General features: G+C 52.8%; 1 long non-coding RNA gene across 8 annotated transcripts in view; it reads right to left on the reverse strand.

The window, feature by feature from the left end:
• The window catches only part of LOC132593646 (uncharacterized), a 511,924-nt gene that overhangs the window by 66,454 nt on the left and 432,775 nt on the right, over window positions 1–12,695 (reverse strand). For 5 of the 8 annotated variants that reach the window (XR_009559386.1, XR_009559379.1, XR_009559381.1 and 2 more), the window contains exon 5: window positions 3,267–3,446. The exons of the other annotated variants lie outside the window; for them this stretch is intronic. This is a non-coding gene — a long non-coding RNA (uncharacterized lncRNA). The remainder of the gene's footprint in view (window positions 1–3,266; window positions 3,447–12,695) is intronic. 8 annotated transcript variants of the gene reach the window in all.

The raw sequence follows: 12,695 nt of genomic DNA on the forward strand, positions 1-12,695 counted from the left end.
GGTAGGCTTGGCTGGGTGTGTTTTCTCTGCTTCAAGGGGTGTCTGCTGGGGCCTGAGTGGTGCCCCTTGATGTGTGTGTGCCCGTCTCTGTCCCTCTCTGTCTCTCTGTCTGTCTCTGTCTCTCCCCACGTGGAGTCTCATCATTAGAGCAGAACCTCTCACGTGGCTTGCACTTTTCACAGCCTGGTTGCCTGAGATGCCGTATTTCTTTCGTGGTAACCGACGCCCTGCTCTATTGGTGCAAAGCAAGTGGGTAAACCCACCCAGATTCCAGGGGAGACTCGGGGGCACCAGACGCCGCTCCTGGTCGGGGGCCTGGCAAAGCCACAGAACAGAAGAGCAAATGTGATGGGAGACATTGCTGCAACCAAATTTCAAAAATAAAATCTGCCACATGAGGGATTCTACAAGCAAACCCTCCTGGGAGAAGCACAAACAGAATGCTCAGGTGACCCAAAGGCAGCGGCGGAGCCCACAGAGGAGCATCTGCTCGGGGTCCAGAGACCCCTCCTCCCGGGAGGAGCCCAGCCTCCCGCCATGGGACCATCACAGAGCGCGAGGGGCAATGGCATCTCCCGAACTAAACCCCACCTTGCAGAGAGGATGTCCCACACACCAAGGGAGACAGCCTGAGGGCCACGGAGCCACACCTGCTCCTGAGCTGCAGGGACAGTGGGTCAGTGGCTGGCGGTGAGCGCCAAGGACCCGGTGGAGCGGTGAGGATGCTGGGAGTTCGTGCCAGAGCTGTGACCCCGCACGTGCAGGCTCCCGGTGCTCGCTCAGGTGGGAGCTTCTGCCTGCCATCCTCTGAGTCTGAAAGCAAGTCCCTGGTTAAGAGAAGGACCAAGAAGATGGGCAACAGGACGAGTTTAGGAGCAAAGCATGGAAGGGAACGTAAAGGAATAATGCATAGGATTCATGCTAAGAGATTCCGCTCTACGGACTGTGACGGGACGTGGCCAAGCAGGCAGACGAGCACGGTGCTCCCCCCTGAGATGCGTGCTCATCACAAAGGAAAAGGACCCCAGAGGAACCGGGATCTTTTTTTCCAAGTGGAAACTCAAGGGGTTGTACTTAGTTTGGACAAGGACTGGGAAAGGATGTCACTCAGCTGACCTGCACTGGACAGGGCTGAAGGTCCCCTTCGAAGGGCATTTTCATCACGTGGCCCCTGAGCTTGGGGTCGGACTTCCCTCGGCCAGAAGCAGCCGGGGTTGTCTCTGATGGCTTCCCCCTCCCCTGCGGGCGAGGGAGGGAGGGAGGGATTGCTGGCCCGGGGTTATGGGGACAGCTGAAAGCGTGACACCTGAGGAGATGGACAGCCATTAATTCATTTATTTGTCACGAGCCCAGGGAGGAGGAACCACCTGTCAGAGCAGGGATGCTTGGGGCTGCCTCTCACAGCTGGGGGCCTTGGAAGAGGCTCCAACCTAACAGGAGGGTGGGTGCCCTTCGGTCCCTGAGGAGCATGTGATGGGCTTGTTTGAATAATTCCACGGGTGAGCAGGGAAGCCCACGACTCTGGGATAAACATCAGGGCCGTGGCCAGAAAGGGGGTAACTTAGAAAAGGCTTCCGTGATTAGAGCGGGCGCCCCGACATTGCTTGGCAAGATGGGACACGCCTGTGGGCCCCCAGGGCCCCAGCTTCTCTGCTGCTGGAGCAGGACCTAGATTGTAAGCCGTGGGGCGTGAGAGGTGAGCTACCACCTGCAAAACCGATTTGCCGCTGCCTTCTGACCTCCACTTCCATGGGAGAAGCGTTTCCATCTATAAAGACATTCGTATCAGGCTCAGGAGAATCATGTAAGCACAGTTCTCGGTTTAAGGACCGAAGCGTAGTACATTAATTAGCCTAACTAGCAGCGAAATTGCAGCTACAGCACGAGGCAAAACCCTAGTGAGGCTGTTATTAATATTTAACATAAACAGTTTTGAAAATATCCTAGACATCAAGATGGAGAAGAAGATCTCTGCACTTGTGATGGCATGGGAGCAGAAGCTCCTGGGTCAGGTTATCATCCTGCCCAGTAGAAACAGGTTTGAGAGGATCCACTCTGCCCCCAAGTCGCAGGGCAGACAATCTAGTCGCGGATCAGGGCTCACCTCGTGGCAGGACCCCATCCGCCGGGCAGCCCAGGGTCCCCCCATTCGCTGTGGGCAGGGTGCCCACCCTCCCTCAGCCCCCAGGGCGCCCAGCACAGACACCCGGCTGTCAGGGGCCGCTGCCTGGAATTAGGGACTGTGCTGTGGGTCCAGCACAGCCCTGGGATCAGCCCATGTTTGATTACTTATTACATTGGTTGTTTTGACGGTTAATTCTGGGAAATTTTGACGTGGAGGCAACCTAAATGTCCATCGACGGAACACTGGTTAAAGAAGATGTGGTACATGTACACAATGGACTATTAGCCATAAAAAAGAACAAAATAATGCCACTCGCAGCAACATGGATGGACCTAGAGATTGTCACACTGAGTGAAGTAAGTCAGACAGGGAAAGACAAATATCATATGATATCACTTATATGTGGAATCTAAAATATGGCACAAAGGAACTTATCTATGAAACAGAAACAGACTCACAGACATAGAGAACAGACTTGTGGTTGCCAAGGTGGAGGTGGGTGGGGGAGGGGTGGATTGGGAGTTTGGGATTAGCAGGTGCAAACTATTATATACAGGATGGATAAGCAACAAGGTCCTACTGTAGAGCACAGGGAACTATATTCAATATCCTGTGATAAACCATCATGGAAAAGAATATGAAAGAGAAGATATATATGTATAACTGAGTCACTTTGCTGTACAGCAGAAATTAACACACTATTGTAAATCAACTATATTTCAATATTCTTTTTTAATTCTGGGAAATTTTGTACTGTTAAACACCATTCTTTACAGAGGCCCTTAAGGTGCTAAGGAAAAGTGGCCACAGAAAGTGTGTGTGTACAGAGAAGGGAGGGGTTCTTGAAGGTGGGAGCTTCCAAGCTCAGCCTTCAGGTCACCAACACCCTCCTTTAGAGACAGGACTTTTGCTTGATCACATGTATGCATTTTGAATACTGGAACATTTCAACTACAAATACTTCAAAACATTTAAAAATGGAGACGGTTCTATAAACCAATTAAACAACTCTGTGTAGGGACAGAGTGACGTGAACATAGATTTACTGCATGTACAGCATTTCCTCCACAATGTTTGGGGGTGTACTAGCAAACATTAAGCTTTTAATCCTTCTTTAAATATGAGGTAGGGGAAGGCTCACCTCTTTGCAGGTCCCACACCTGAGAGCTGCTCTCAGCGCCTTGGATACAATAGCCCCGAGTCCCCAGAACCGGCCCATCCCCCAGGCTGGCCCATCCACGCCTGGAGGGATCCTTTCAAAGCCAGAGTCTCAGCTGTTTGCAAGGTGCCCGGTGATTCATCTTCTGTAGGAGGCTGCAGTCTCAAGGCAAAATAATACGAAATCTTATTCAGGGTACAACTATAGATTGCTTTTCCTTTTTTTTCCTATTAAGGATCAACTGAAAATTCAATTAACATGTGAAGAATGAAAGGAACCCGTTCTTAATGGTCTTTGCTGCCATATCGAGGAAAACTGCCCATTTTCCATCACTGGGTAGCGGCCTTGTTTCACAGCCAGAGGTGGAGACCAGGTCACAGGGCTATTATTCTAAAGACGAGCAAAGCCCACCACCACCTGCCCACCCACCCAGGGCAGTTCGGTGAAGTCAGAGTCCATCGCCCTACTTCCCACCCGGCTGTGGAGGGTACATGGGTCTGTCGGCAAACAGAGGGGAAAATGCCAAGACCCAGCAAATGCAACTGAAGGACAGTGAAGGCTGGACAGTGGACGCTCTGCAGGTGTCTGGACAATCGTCTGACCTCTCCAAGGCCGCTCCACGTGTGCCTTCGGGGCTCCCCGGCTTCGCAGCACGGGTCTCAGCCCAAATCCTGTTTCCTACAAGAACTCGTCCTCATCACCCCAGTTTCCTTGCCTCCAACCAGTGACGACCTCAGATCGCCTCTTCCTATCACTGTGAACGTGCCCACCTGTTTCTGGCACTCGGGGAGTGGGCTGGGAGGACGGGCAGGGCTTCCCAGGAATTCAGGGCAAAGTGAGGGAACAATAAAGGGGGTGCAACTTGACTGTTGCAAAACTTCAGTTTATCAAGAAACAATGAGCACACACGCACCAGTGTTAACAGGCTCAGCCGTGCACAGCAGGCCCTGGGCCTTGTGCTTTGCACTGTCACCTCACGTGTCCTCACAACACTCTGTGAGGAAGTATTTTTATCTCCATTTTTAAGGGAGAGAGAGATTTAACAGGTCCAGGAATCTGGTCGTTTCCCACAGTCGATGGTGAAATCTAAGTCCGAGCTTGGGTCTGCCCAGCCCTGGATGCTGCTCCCACAGGCTTTCTGCTCCCACACTCTCTGCTAAGGGCCTGGAGGGACCCCAGGCTCCCAGCACAGAGCGGCAGTACCTGGGGGTCGAAAGCTCGGAGGCTTGGTCTGAGCACGAAGTGTCTGCAGGCGGCACCTCTGAGGTCCAGTGGGTCCTCGCATCATGCAGGGGTGGCCGGGAGTGTGGAGCTGATCCAGAAAGAGACAAAGGTCTCAGAGTGCGAGGTCACAAGGCGGAGGAGGTCCTGAACCCTGGGGCGGTCCTCCATGCCTGGCTGAGGACCAGACACTCCCAGGTGCCAGCAGAGGGGGCAGCGGGGGTCGAGATGGTTGACCAGATGACCTGAGCTGGCCAAGTGCCGGCTTTTGCCGGGGGGGTGGCAGTGGACACATGGGTGAGGGGCAGGTCCCAGCCCTCCTCAGAGCTCTCCACACTTCCTCCAGAGTCTGAGAGCACAGGAAGAGGGGCTGAGGAACGGGGCCCAGTGAGATTTGAGGGAGCACGAAACCCTGGCTCAGTTCAACCCGAGAAGGGTGAGCCCTGACCTGCAGGTGATGGGCCACCCGGACGGGGAGCACACAGGGCGTTCGCGCACCCCGGATAAACTGGCTGGGAAATGAAGGGGGCTTGGGGCCTGAAGCTGAGAGGTCTCTTTAAGAAATAAATACAAAACAGGGCAGTAAAGTAAATATGAAGAAAAAGAAATCACAACACGTTTTAAATTTCCAAGTGCTGGGAAGGCCGCCAACATCACAAAATCCAGGAAAAAGCATAACTTTCTGAATTAATTAACAGCCCCCATAACTGCTTTTCCTGGCGGCACGTTCTCTGGTTGCTTCTTCAAATGGCAACTTTGTGGGACTGTTTTCTAGGGAGAAGCTGGTCTTCATTCCAGCACAGCTCAGTGAAATGTTTACATTATTATTACTGATGTGTGGGAAGATATCTTTCTTTGTATCTCAATGTCGGTAATGTCTTGCCATTTTTTAAGGTGGTGGTCAAGCCTGGAAAAGTGTCTATTGAGTTTCTTTCAGGTTGGAACTATACGGTGTCTGATTATGTTGAGTTCTCTAGGGTAGCAAGAGAAGACTCTAGCTGACGGCCCTTTAGCGTGTGGACGTGCAGTTGCCGCTGGGCACCAACATTTTAGGACAAATCACCGGGAGGTGATGACACACCTCTGTAGATGGGCTGAAATGACCTCAGGAGCAAATGCAGGCATCCGTCGGGAGCTAGAGCAGCAAACGGGGGGACAATGGGGGCAGGGAAGGGTGATGGTGTCACCACTGGCCATAAACTACTGGTCTCTTGGCTAAAATGTCTAAGGCCTGGTGAGGGCTGGCCGGGCAGAAGACAGGCCATCTAGGGCAGTGTGAAGTCTCCGAGCATGGCTGTCAACCTTGCAGTGAATCAGGCTCTGCTCCTTACCAGCTCCTGGAAGCTTCCAGCAGGAACTGGATCCATCTGGAAGTGGCTCTGAACTCCACGAGTGTAGGCCCGCTACACAGAAACTCAGGGCACCCCCAACGCACCCTCCACGAGCTACATCCCAGACACGCCCGTAGCCCTTGCACAGCCTTCCACCAGAGGGGCTTGCAGCACCCACGGGAGGTGCAAGTGGAAAGAAAGAGCAGAACCAAGAGACTGCAGCTTACGTGTATTTGGCAACTTGTACCCAGTATATGACTGTAAACACACTGCCAGGCCCCGCCCCCCCGGCAGGCTTTGGGTGGGTGTTGCCATGAGGAAGCTGGAAAACCCCCGTGGCTCCGTGTTCATCCACTTTCCCGGGTGGGCTTTCTGAGGGCAGAGTGTGGACCAGTCCCACACTGGACCCCTGGTAGGAGGGAGGGGCTTCCTCCCGGTTCCTGCCCAAGGCCCTGACGTTGGAAGAGCATAGTGGCCGATCAGAGGATTGAGGCTGTTAGAATCCATCCCTGTCAGGTGGAAACAGGGCTGGACAGTCTCACCAGTGCCTCGGCACTGCTGTGACAAGCGCCGCAAGCTGGGCAGCCTAAAACCACAGAAACTCAACCTCTCACAGTTCCGGAGGCTGGAAGTCTGAAATCCATGAGTCTGTAGGTCCATTCTCTCTTGGCAGGTGTTGGAGGACGAGGCTTTCTTGATTCTTCCCACTCCTGGCGGCTCCTGGCATCCCTGGCTTGTGGCTGCATCACCCCAGCCTCCACATCCGTCTTCACTTGGCCTTCTTGTCTGGGTGTCTGGTTTCTAATCTCTCTCCTTATAAGTTCACCAGCCACTGGATTAGAGCCCATCCTACTCCAGGGTGACCTCATTTTAACTTGATAACAGCTCTGATCTGCAAAAAGCCTATTGTAAAACAAGGTCACGTTGACAGGTGTCAGGGGTTAGGAGGTGAACATGCCTTTCTGAGGAAACACTAAGTAACTCACACCAGCCATGAGCCCAGCGTGGGAGAACCTGCAACTAAGTAAATATCCCGACAATCAGAGGGGCCTGCAGTGCTCAGATGAGGTGGCCTGAGGCAGCCTACTGTGAAGCTCAGGACCCCCCAGGTGGCCTGAAAATATAATCAAACTTCACCTTTCCCTTTCATCTTGAAACATCGCACAAATAAATGGAGTGGGTGACCCACTTTGGACTCCTATCAGTGAAGCACGACCTGGGATTTCCTAAGGGAGGAAACAAAAATGTAGGCACAACCTGATGGACCCCAGACCTGAGAGTCACCGCGGGAGGGTGGTGGCCCTGGCTGTCTCTGGAGGAGACGTGGGTTCCTTGGACCTTGGGCCCAACGGTGAACCAATGCTCTTTGACCTCAGAGTGACATGGAGGGATTACAAATAAGGCACATTTCCCGCAGAATTGCAGCTCCTGCCTTCCGCACTTGTACCTGTGAAATTAGCCCAACATCCTTTTCTGAATAGGCAGGGGCTTGTTTTTGCAAATCTCTCTTCCCTGCCAATGCCCCCCGGAGCCAGAGATATAAACAGGAGTCAAAGTCAGGATGAACAGAACTGCTGAGGCTGGCAGCTCAGCAAAACTCCATCCATCCACAGAATTAGAATAAAATTAGTTGGATGCTTGAGAACCAAAACGTGAATTTAGAAACCAACTCCGGGATTGCATTTCTGTGTGCAATTGTCGTGTTCAGATCGTGGCACAGGAAACAGGACAAGACTTGTGCGTCGTGAGAGATTCAGTGGTTTGTTGGAATCTTAGGAAGATCACGGCATATTCTCGCAGAGGAGAACCTGTACGCCAGAGAATAGGAACACAGCGAAACCCCTGCTCTCTCTGAACCCGGAATGAATTGAGACACCGCCGGGCATGTGCCTCAGCTAATCTAGATGAAACTGATTTCATTATTTCTCATTCTGCAAACTGAGACGAAGGCTGGGCAGAAAATACACAGCCTTTCGCTTTTCAGTTCAGCCTTTTCGCTCTTTAAAGAACTCCAGGCTCACCTGTCCTTTCCTCCTGTCCCCTGATAATTAATAAGAAATGATCCTTTCTTCGGAGGCTGAAAGAGAAGGCTTTGAAATCTAATGGGAAAAGTCGGGGAACATTTGTAAACTGGGTTTTGGAGAATGAATGGCTTCTCGTGCATTTGTTAGGGGCGGAATGAGGCCCAGGAAACGAGTCTTTGGAGGGAGGGATGGGCACGGGTGAGCCACAGGTGGCTGCCCGCCTCCTCCTGGCTCCAGCCGTGCAGTCATTTTGATGGTGGCCCCGCCGGGACTGTCCAGGGAGACTTTGCTGCCTGACTGGCGTCCCCTCCTGTACCCACATCCCTCCCGAAGGCAGGCTTCAGGCAGGGATCAAATCCCCAGGAAGAGAGGCATCTTCTTGGGCCAAGGAATGTCCTTTTTTTTTTTTTTTTAACATCTTTATTGGAGTATTATTGCTTTACAATGGTGTGTTAGTTTCTGCTTTATAACAAAGTGAATCAGCTATACGTATACATATATCCCCATATCTCTTCCCTCTTGTGTCTCCCTCCCTCCCACCCTCCCTATCCCACCCCTGTAGGTGGTCACAAAGCACCGAGCTGATCTCCCTGTGCTATGCGGCTGCTTCCCACTAGCTATCTATTTTACGTTTGGTAGTGTATATATGTCAGTGCCACTCTCTCACTTCGTCCCAGCTTACCCTTCCCCCTCCCCGTATCCTCAAGTCCATTCTCTAGTAGGTCTGCATCTTTTTTTTTTTTTTTTTTGCGGTACGCAGGCCTCTCACTGTTGTGGCCTCTCCAGTTGCGGAGCAACAGGCTCCGGACGCGCAGGCCCAGCAGCCATGGCCCAAGGGCCCAGCCGCTCTGCGGCATGTGGGATCCTCCCGGACCGGGGCACGAACCCGTGTCCCCTGCATCGGCAGGCGGACTCTCAACCACTGCGCCACCAGGGAAGCCCAAGGTCTGCATCTTTATTCCCGTCTTGCCTCTAGGTTCTTCTGACCACTTTTTTTTCTTTCTTTCTTTCTTTTTTTTGATTCCATATGTATGTGTTAGCATACGGTATTTGTTTTTCTCTTTCTGACTTACTTCACTCTGTATGACAGTCTCTAGGTCCATCCACCTCACTACAAATAACTCAATTTCATTTCTTTTTATGGCTGAGTAATATTCCATTGTATATATGTGCCACATCTTCTTTATCCATTCATCTGTTGATGGGCATTTAGGTTGCTTCCATGTCCTGGCTATTGTAAATAGAGCTGCAATGAACATTGTGGTACGTGACTCTTTTTGAGTTATGGTTTTCTCAGGGTACATGCTCCAAAACATACAAGCGGCTCATGCAGCTCAATATCAAAAAACAAACAACCCAATCCAAACATGTGCAGAAGACCTAAATAGACATTTCTCCAAAGAAGATATACAGAGTGCCAACAAACACATGAAAGGATGCTCAACATCACTAATCATTAGAGAAATGCAAATCAAAACTACAATGAGGTATCACCTCACACCAGTCAGAATGGCCATCATCAAAAAATCTACAAACAACAAACGCTGGAGAGGGTGTGGAGAAAAGGGAACCCTCTTGCACTGTTGGTGGGAATGTAAATTGATACAGCCGCTATGGAGAACAATATGGAGGGTCCTTAAAAAACTACAAATAGAACTACCATACGACCCAGCAATCCCACTAAAGGAATGTCCTTTTATCCCCGCTCAGACCTGCAAACATTTGAAGGCAGGAGAGCGAGATCAAGACAGCCAAGGAGGGAGCAGTTAGCAGAAACTAGGTGAGCTGCGGCTGCAGGAGAGGCTGGTGGAGGATGGAGACTGGGCGGGGGGTGGCGGCCAGGCTCCTGGGGAGGGAGGCGAGGGGGAGGGAAGCTGCCGGCTGCGGAAGGCTCCCCAGCTGGATGGCAGAGCCCTGTGTTAGCTCGCAGAGCACAGGGCAGGGCGGAAGAAGTGGTGTGGGAGCAGTCGGGCTGTCTCCGCAGCGAGGGCGTCCAGACAAGCCCCGAGTGCCAGGTCACAGCGTGTCAGCAGCTGCCCCTTCCTCCTGCCGTCCTCTCGGCCTCACAGACAGACCCCCGACGTTGGACGTTTCGACACGCTTGTGTCCAAACGCCCAGATAGGAATAGAATCTAGATTTTCTGTGTGCTCACCAGCGCGTGCTTGACATTTGCCAACAACCCACTTATTCAGAAACATCAATAAATTAATTCATAATTCGAACCGATTTTGCCGGGCCTCCTGCTGCTTCTGCCGTGACCAGTGATCTTTCATCGTGAGTCACCGCTCTGCTTGGATCAAAGTTCTCCGGCAGACGTGTCTGTCCCCACTCTCTCCTCCCCGGCTTCAGTGCCGAGGCCCCTGCTGCCCTAGGCACCGGGGATTGGGGATACGTGCCCCTGCCCGCAGGGGGCCACGGGGAGGAGGGGATGGTGTCCTAGCCAGCCCACGACAGGAGAGGTCCTCTAACTGCAGGGAAGGGCTGAGCGGGAAGGGAGTGGGCACACTGGACAGGAAGTGACCAGCCCGCGTCAGAAGGGCTGTCCCATGGTAAGCGAGGTGGGCAGGGGGGCGCAGGGGTTGGGGGGCTTCCCTCCACCTTCAGGGCAGTGGAAGCCACTGCAGGACTCCAAGCTGGTGGCAGGTGGTCCAACGAGCAAGTCCACGGGAGTCGCGGGGCAGCGTGGAGGACGGGCGGGCGGGGGGGCCAGGTAGGAGGAGGCAGCAGGTGTTCAGACCACAGAGGATGGTCCGGTCTGGGGCTGGGTGTGAAGACCAGGCGGCAAGTGGGCGGGGCTCGGGAGGATCTAGGGGTCTCTGCGGAAGGCGTCTCACGTGGGCAGGACCCACCCAGAGTGCCCTGCGCCACCTTTCTGCTCACCTGGTCGCTGATCAGGCTCTTGGGCCATGGTGTCTTTCTTCTCTGTCCCACCCCACCCCACGTCAAAAGTAGCACGGAATGCACCCTCATCTCCAGTCACCCCACCACCATGCATTGGCTCAGGTCCACGTGGGCCCAGGGCCCCTGGTCCTTTCCTTACGGGCAGAGACAGGCCGCCGAGAGCCCCTCCCCTGGGAGCCCCTTGCAGGCGGGCAGTGGGCAGTCTCCGTCCTTGCTGCCCTGAGGACACGTCGGGCTGGACCGCAGCGTCAGCCCCTGTCTCCTTTGCAACGTTCCTTAGGGTGAACGTTGCAGACCCCGTGGTACTCATCTCTGTACACAAGAGCCTATTTAGGGATTGCTGTGATACTCCCATTCCACTGATGAGAAAACCTTTTCTGGGAAGAGTGGCCCAGGCCAGGTCACCAGGCCTGAAACAAAGAAGCAAGGACTCGGCATAGTTAACACCAGGCCAGCCTTGCGATAAGCAGCTTTACGTGTCTGTAACTATGGTGCCTGATTATGTCACCAAACACGAATCTAAGGGCTTCTGTGCAGGGATTCTGTAGGCGGTTAACACTGATAATCATTCGACTTTAGGGAAAGGTGATGACCTTTGAGAACGTAGGTGGGCTTCACCGCATCCATGAAGCCTTAACAACAAAAACTGAGGTTCCCTGAAGAAAAAAAAATCTGCCTCAAAAGCGCAGCATCACAGCCTGCCTGAGTCTCCAGCCTGCCCTGCAGGTTTCAGACGTGCCTACCCCCAACATCACACGAGCCATTCCTTTAAAAAACCTCCTACTCTGTATATGCCACTGGTTCTGTTTCTCTGGAGAGCGCTGACAAGTCCAGCCTTCTCTGACAAATACACATTCTTCCTGTGTTCTGTACTCAAGGGGGCAAACAGAACTAAAGGAAATGTGGGTGGATGCTTGCAAAAAGGGTCCCTTCAATCTTAAATCTCCCACGCCGGTGACCTTTGCCTGTGTATATTTCTAGGATGGACGGTGCCCAGGGCGATGGCATCTCATAACCACTGTATCCCTGGATTCAACAACAGATGCTCACACCCTCTTCCCAGGGGTTCTGAGGCCCACCTGAAGCCAAAAAGGAACCATTCCTGGCCTGGTGTTCTCACACCCAAGGCCAGAATCACACTTAATAACCAGACATTTAACAGTTCACTAGCTTGATCCATATCTCAGGGTCCAGGCTCTGAGCCCAAACCATTGCACTGGGTTGAATTACGTCCCCCCAAAAGATGTGTTTGAGTCCTAATCTCCTGTGCCTGTGAATGTGCCCTTATTTGGAAACAGGGTCTCTGCAGATGTGTTAAGTGAGGTCCCAAGGTGCGGTCACGTGGGCTTCGGGCGGTCCCAGTAGAATGATTGGCCTCCTGTACGAAGAGGAAAGTCTGGACACAGACAGAGGCCACGCGATGATGGAGGTGGCGACTGGAGGGCTGTATCTACCGGCCAGCGGTCATCAAGGATTACCGGAAGCCACCAGAAGCTGGGCGAGAAGCCTGGAACAGTCTCCCTCTGAGCCCCAGGAGGAACTAGCCTGCGACACCTTGAGTTTTGAACTTCTGGCCTCCGGAGCTGTGAAAGAACTAATCCAGGTTGTGGTACTTTGTCATGGTGGCCTGAGAAAACTGGTACAGCATCCTTGATACACTGTCCTTGACTGCAGACTCGGGGGAAAGAGCTATCTAGATACATCTTACAGATACCCACCATCCTTCTGTTGGACTCTGAAAAGATGCCAGACTTGGTTCGGGGTTGGAAATATCAATACCTTCTTTCTATGAAGAAAACCACAGCTGTGCAGAGACTCTGATTACAAGCGACACCCACCTCCACAGGTGCTGGGATTCCCAAGGACCTCAGAAGTCCTCAGTCCGGTCTGCACCTCTAATGTGAAGTTCGGGATACGGACAGTGAATACGAAA

The sequence above is a fragment of the Globicephala melas genome, chromosome 16 (assembly GCF_963455315.2).
Source record: "Globicephala melas chromosome 16, mGloMel1.2, whole genome shotgun sequence".
In the NCBI taxonomy this organism is placed as follows: domain Eukaryota; kingdom Metazoa; phylum Chordata; class Mammalia; order Artiodactyla; family Delphinidae; genus Globicephala; species Globicephala melas.